Source organism: Theropithecus gelada, unplaced genomic scaffold (assembly GCF_003255815.1).
Source record: "Theropithecus gelada isolate Dixy unplaced genomic scaffold, Tgel_1.0 HiC_scaffold_15883, whole genome shotgun sequence".
Taxonomy (NCBI): domain Eukaryota; kingdom Metazoa; phylum Chordata; class Mammalia; order Primates; family Cercopithecidae; genus Theropithecus; species Theropithecus gelada.
In genome coordinates this window covers 1,240,319-1,246,896 of record NW_020257640.1, presented here as the reverse complement: position 1 = coordinate 1,246,896, position 6,578 = coordinate 1,240,319, and the positions used below count along the sequence as shown (strand labels likewise).

At 45.9% G+C, this 6,578-nt stretch overlaps 1 pseudogene; it reads left to right on the top strand.

The window, feature by feature from the left end:
- The first annotated feature begins 1,373 nt into the window (after window positions 1-1,373).
- LOC112617137 overlaps window positions 1,374-6,578 on the top strand; it is a 65,434-nt pseudogene continuing 60,229 nt past the window's right edge.

Sequence of the window (6,578 nt, the reverse complement as noted above, 5' to 3'; positions counted from 1 at the left end):
CCGCTGGTGAGCACTTGGGTTGCTCTGCCTTTTGGCTATGGCGAATCAGATTGCACTTTGAAGACAACGTGTAGTAGGTATGATTTTTACGGGCCATGAACTTAGGTATGCAAAAAAATAAATTTCTCTATAACAGAACCTAACTTCTGTCTTGAACATGTCTTCTCTCTTATAGTATAAACAACTCCAATGTATTTTTCGTCGGTGACATAAGGGTGTCCTCAGTGATTTTGGATGAGAATTCAGTTCAGGATTGTTTTATCTTCTGACCGCATCCCTTTGATGGATCTCAGTTCTGTGCCATGGTAGTGTGTGTGTGTGTGAGAGAGAATGTGTGTGAGAGAGTGTGTGAGACAGAATGTGTGTGTGTCAGTGTATGAGAGTGTGTGTGTGTGAGAGCGTGTGTGTGAGAGAATGTGTGTGTGTGAGTGAATGTGTGTGTGAGTGTGTGAGAGAGGGAGAGTGTGTGTGTGTGAGAGAATGTGTGTGTGTGTGAGAGAGAGAGAGGGAGAGTGTGTGTGTGAGAGAGGGAGTGTGTGTGAGAGTGTGTGTGAGAGAGGGATAGTGTGTGAGAGACTGTGTGTGTGTGTGAGAGGGAGAGAGGGAGTGTGTGTGTGTGTGAGAGTGTGTGTGAGAATGTGTGTGAGAATGTGTGTGAGAGTGTGTGTGTGAATGTGTGTGAATGTGTGAGAGAGGGAGAGTGTGTGAGAGTGTGAGAATGTGTATGAGTGTGTGTAGAGAGGGAGTGTGTGTGAGAATGTGTGTGAGAGTGTGTGAAAGGAAGTGTGTGTGAGAGAATGTGTGTGAGTGTGTGTGTGTGAGAGAGAATGTGTGTGAGAATGTGTATGAGTGTGTGTGAGAATGTGTGTGTGAGAGAATGTGTGTGTGTGTGTGAGAGAATGTGTGTGAGAATGTGAGAGTATGTGTGTGCATGCGTGAGTGTGTGTGAGAGAATGTGTGTGTGAGAGTGTGTGTGAGTGTGTGAGAGGGTGTGTGAGTGTGTGAGTGTGAGTGTGTGTGAGTGTGAGTGTGTGTGTGTGTGAGAGAGTGTGTGAGAGAGAGGGGGAATGTGTGAGAGAGGGAGAGTGTGTGAGTGTGTGTGTGTGAGAGTGTATGAGAGAATGTGTGTGTGTGAGTGTGTATGTGTGAGTGTGTGTGTGAGAGAGAGAATGTGTGTGAGAGAGTGTGTGGGAGAGTGTGTGTGTAAGAGAGGGGGAGTGTGTGTGTGCGTGTGTGATTGTGTGTGCGCATGTGTGTGGCTGGTCTGCAGCCATGCTCTGCCTTAGGCTGACAGCTTCGGAGGTGCAAATGTGTGTTTCCCTCGTTCCACATTGGCATCCATCGTGAAGCCCGCCTTTGCCTGGCCTCGGACCATGTGGCCCATGCTTGTCTTTGTTGTGGCTTTCCCTTATCTTGACTGCAGGACCAGCTCTTCTCCACTGGCTGACTTTTACACCCCACTGCGAGACGTGAGGAAATTTGACTTACACGTTACATGGGACCGAGGTAGCCTCGTGGGGTTGCCCCAGCATGTTGGTTGCCAATCTATAGAACTGTTCCATGCCTTAACAGTTCAAGGAAGGCTGTCGCCTCCTGGGAGTCTCGACAAGGGGCGGGGTGAAAGTCCCCTCTCTTCTGTGAGATCGTAATGTGTGGAGGGCTCTGTCATCCTCTTATCTTGGACATCACCTTTGGGGACTGGTTAGGAGCCAAGATTCTCTTGAGTGTCTCACTCTCAATCGTTGAGTGTCTCACTCTCAATCGTCTTCCAACTCTTGTTCTATCCTTAGAATGGTTTTTTTTTTCTTTTTTTTTTTTTTTTTTGAGACGGAGTCTCACTCTGTCGCCCAGGCTGGAGTCCAGTGGCCGGATCTCAGCTCACTGCAAGCTCCGCCTCCCGGGTTCACGCCTTTCTCCTGCCTCAGCCTCCCGGGTAGCTGGGACTACAGGCACCCACCACCTCGCCCGGCTAGTTTTTTGTATTTTTAGTAGAGACGGGGTTTCACCGTATTAGCCAGGATGCTCTCGATCTCCTGACCTCGTGATCCGCCCGTCTCGGCCTCCCAAAAGTGCTGGGATTACAAGCGTGAGCCACCGTGCCCGGCCCGTCTTCCAACTGTTTTTCTATCCTTAGAATGTTTTAATCTCCTTTCTCTAGTGAAGGAAAAACTGGCTAGAGAAGCATTTCTCTAAGCCCTGTATTTATATAGGCATACCTCTGAGATAATTTTGGGCTCAGTTGTAGACAACTACAATAAAGCAAATATCAGAATAAAGTGAGTCACGTGAATTTCTTGGTTTCCCAGTGCATATAAAAGTTGTGTTTAGGACTGGGTGCAACGGCGCACACCTGTAATCCCAGCACTTGGGAGGTTGCGGTGGGAGGATTGCTGGAGACCAGGAGTTTGAGCCAGCCTAGGCAACATAGCAAGACCCTGTCTTTACAAAAAAATGAAAAAATTAGCTGGGCATGGTGGCACGCACTTGTAGTCCTAGCTGTTAGTCCAAATTGCACCATTTTGTAAGCTCCCTGCTATTTTACAGACTTTAGTTGAAGCAAAACATTTCACAGGGGTTTGGGTCATAATAAACATCCTGCCTAACCACCTCGGACAAAGGCCGTATTAAAGAAACATCCCTATCATATCTTGGTGGGCAAAGGTCCCAGGAACACCACGATGACATCCCGCCGGAACAAGGGCCAGAACCACCTCATCACAGGAACATCTTTTCAATATCCTGCCGGGCAGCAAGTCGTACTGCTCAGACCCCTCCTGCCCATACCTGTAATTACCCCCAGCCTATAAGCAGTGGTGGGCACTGGCATTAGGATGGTTCCCCACTTCGGTAGGTTTTATGGGGGACATAAAGCCTGCATTTGCTGTCGAGCTGCCCTCTCTGTGTGGGTGTCCCTCGCCTTCCCTTCAAAACCTAACTAGCTCCTTGGGAGGCTGAGGCTGGAGGATCGTTTGAACCCAGGAATTTGAGGTTATAGTGAGCTCTGACTGTGCCATTGCAGTCCAGCTCAGGAGAAAGAGTGAGATCCTGTCTCTAAAGAACAATACAAAGCAAAAAATATCTACAAAGCACCATAAAATGAAGTATGCCTGTACCAAGAGCTTGGAAGCTGAATTCCAGGAAGAGACTTTGAATTTTCAGCTTTGCTGTGAGCTGTGGTTCCTGAGCCCCAGGGGCTGTGCTAGACATAGCCTTCAGATCTACTTCCCAGTTTTCTCCATTCTGCTCCATCTCCTTAGAGGATGACATCAAAGGTCTCCACTGGTTTCCAGCTTCTGGATGTATCTGGCCAATGGGGAGCACTGATAAAAGACTGAGGAGGGAGGAAAGTAAGATCGGGATGACTTTGTTAACCCAGGATCATAGCTCCTGCCTGGGGACCTTGTCCTCACAGTTCTCTTCCTTCGTTCAGCTTCTGATAACCATGCCCTTCTCTCAGCCAGGGTGACAACAGCGCTGCCCTATTATTAGCTAAGGGGCACGACATTAGCCCTCATGTTTTCTTCAAACACTATCCATCCCTTTATAGATTATCCTTTTATTAAACTCTCCTCAAATTACCCAGTTTGAGCGTGCCACTGATTTCCTGTTGGGGTTCTGACTGATAATAATGCCCCTTGATTGACAACCACATCACCACCTATTGACTATCCAGTGTGAGAGGAGGCCCCAAAGCAAAACCAGTCAGAGGAATGCATTCCAATAAGCTAACAGATGTTTCCTACATGAACAAGGTGCAGCTGTTCTTCCTTCGTCATTGGCATGCTCTACTGTGAGCCCATAGGTCAGGTGCTGGGGAATGGATGGTATGTGTTCCCTGGGGGATGGGGTGGGAGGAGGTGGTTGACTTATCTCTATTGTTTTTACAAAAATCCTTTCTCCCTACACATTTTAAAGGCTATAGAAATTCACTAGTAAATTGAAAAAAAAAAAAAAAAGGAACCCATGAGAAATTTTAAAAAATGCTTATTTGTACCACCCAGAGAAAACTACCATTAAAATTTTGGTTTATAGTCTTCCATTTTTTTCTATTTCATTATAAAGAATAATATTGATATTTTATACAACATTTCTAGTTTTTCATTATGACAAATAATAGTGTGATAAACATCTTGATATGCAGTCATTGATTGCATCTCTGAGGTTATTTCCTTTTGAAGATTTCCTAGAACTCATATATTTGCTTTTTTTTTTTTTTTTTTTTTTTTTTGAGCTGGAGCCTCGCTCTATCACCCAGGCTGCAGTACAGCGGCTTGATCTCGGCTCACTGCAACCTCTGCCTCCCAGGTTCAAATGATTGTCCTGCCTCACTCTCCCAAGTAGCTGGGATTGCAGGGATGCACCACCATGCCTGGCTAATTTTTTTATTTTTAGTGGAGACAGCGGTTTGTCACACTGGCCAGGCTGGTCTTGAACTCCTGAACTCAGGTGGTCCACCCATATCAGCATCCCAAAGTGCTGGGATTACAAGCGTGAGACTGTGCCTACCCGAACTCATATATTTGAATTAAGGGTGTCTTAGTCAGCTTGAGCTGCCATAACAAAATACCATAGACTAGGTGACTTAAACAACAGAAATTTATTTCTCACAGTTTTGGAGTCTGGGAAGTCCAAGATCAAGGTTCTAGCTGATTTGGTTTCTGGTAAGGGCTCGCTCCCTGGCTTGCAGACGGCTGCCTTCTCACTGTGTCCTCACATGACACAGAGAGGGCTCTGATATCTCTTCCTCTTCTATAAGGGCACCATCTCTGTCTGATTGAGACCTCACCCTTATGACCTTATTTAACCTTCATAATCTCCTCATAGGCCCAATCTCCAAATACAGTCACACTGGTGATTAGGGCTTCAACATGTAAATATTAGAGGGTCACGATTCAGTCCGTAGCAAAGGATATGATATTTTAAAGACTAGATACATAATTTCAAATTGCTTTCCAGAAAAGTCATCCCAGTTTATGCTACCACCAGCCGTATGTAAAAGTGGCTGTCTCACCATGCTGTCACTAGCATAGCTTATTATGAGTTTGAAAATTTGTCTACTTCTACCAATGTATCTTTTTACTATTTTATTGTTTATTCTTTCCTTAACACCAACATCTCAAAATACCCACTATAACCTGGGTGTGGTGGCTTATGCCTGTAATCCCAGCACTTTGCTCGGCTGATGTGGGAGGATTACTTGAACCCAAGAGTTGAGACCAGCCGGGACAACACAGCAAGATGCTGTCACTACAAAAAGTTAAAAAGTTAGCTAAGCCTGGTGGTGTGCACCTGTAGATCCAGCTACTCAAGAGGCTGAGGTGGGAGGATTGCTTGAGGTCGGGAGGTCGAGGCTGCAGAGAGCTATCATGGTGCACTGTGTTCTGGCCTGGGTGACAGTGAGATCATCTCGTGCTCTCAAAAAAAGAAAATTTACCACTAATATTTTTGTGGTTCTAAATTTTCCAAAAAATAGAATTATAGTCTACATTCTGCTTGTAATTTGCATCTTTGAAATTTAGAAATATAGTGTGAATCTCACTTTTATTATATTTTCTTTGTATCCACTTCATTATTATTTAACATTTATCATTGATTAAAACAATTACATCAGTAGTCGTGTTTATTGTAAAAATTCGATTCACCTCTCTATGTGGCAAGTTTCTGAAATAACATATGGGTCAAGAGTATTGTGTCCCTCTTTGGAAAATGCCATCTGGCATAGCTTCCTTGAGTGCAGGGATTCTCGTGGAGCTCTGGAATCTCTTATCGGTGGACTTGTTTCAAGAGACATTGGTTCCTGTGGGCATTAGGCTTCTACCCTAGCACGGTTCCTGTTCCTGTGCCATGTTGGGTCTCCCTGGGGAGAGGACAGCTCCTGGGGTGACCGTAGGGCTGCTGCATGGCAAAGTCCAATGTATCGTTCTTATGCCTTTGCATCCTTATAGCCAAGGAAGGGGAGTGCCTGGTGCTGCTGGTGGGCCAGCTGTGGTTCCTGCCCTATGACCTTCCCAGAGCCTCCGATTCCCGGTGTGGCTCGTGGTCAGCTTGTGAGTCTGAATGTTTAGTAGCATCTGAAAAGAACCACAGGAGAAGCTGCACCCTGAAATATAGTCCATACAGGGAAGGCAGATCATTACTTGATTCTTTCCTTTTAATTATCAGTTTCCAGAATGATGAATTGGTGCCCTAGCAACCCCCAAAAGTGACCAATGAGCGTTTCCTTTCTCTTCTTACACTTAAAAAAGCAGCCTTATTGGCCGGGCGCGGTGGCTCAAGCCTGTAATCCCAGCACTTTGGGAGGCCGAGGCGGGTGGATCATGAGGTCAGGGGATCGAGACTATCCTGGCTAACATGGTGAAACCCCGTCTCTACTAAAAATACAAAAAAACTAGCCGGGCGTGGTGGCGGGCGCCTGTAGTCTCAGCTACTTGGGAGGCTGAGGTGGGAGAATGGCGTGAACCCGGGAGGCGGAGCTTGCAGTGAGCCGAGATCACGCCACTGCACTCCAGCCTGGGAGCACAGCGAGACTCCATCTCAAAAAAAAAGAAAAAAAAAAAAAAAAAAAAAAAAAAAAAAAA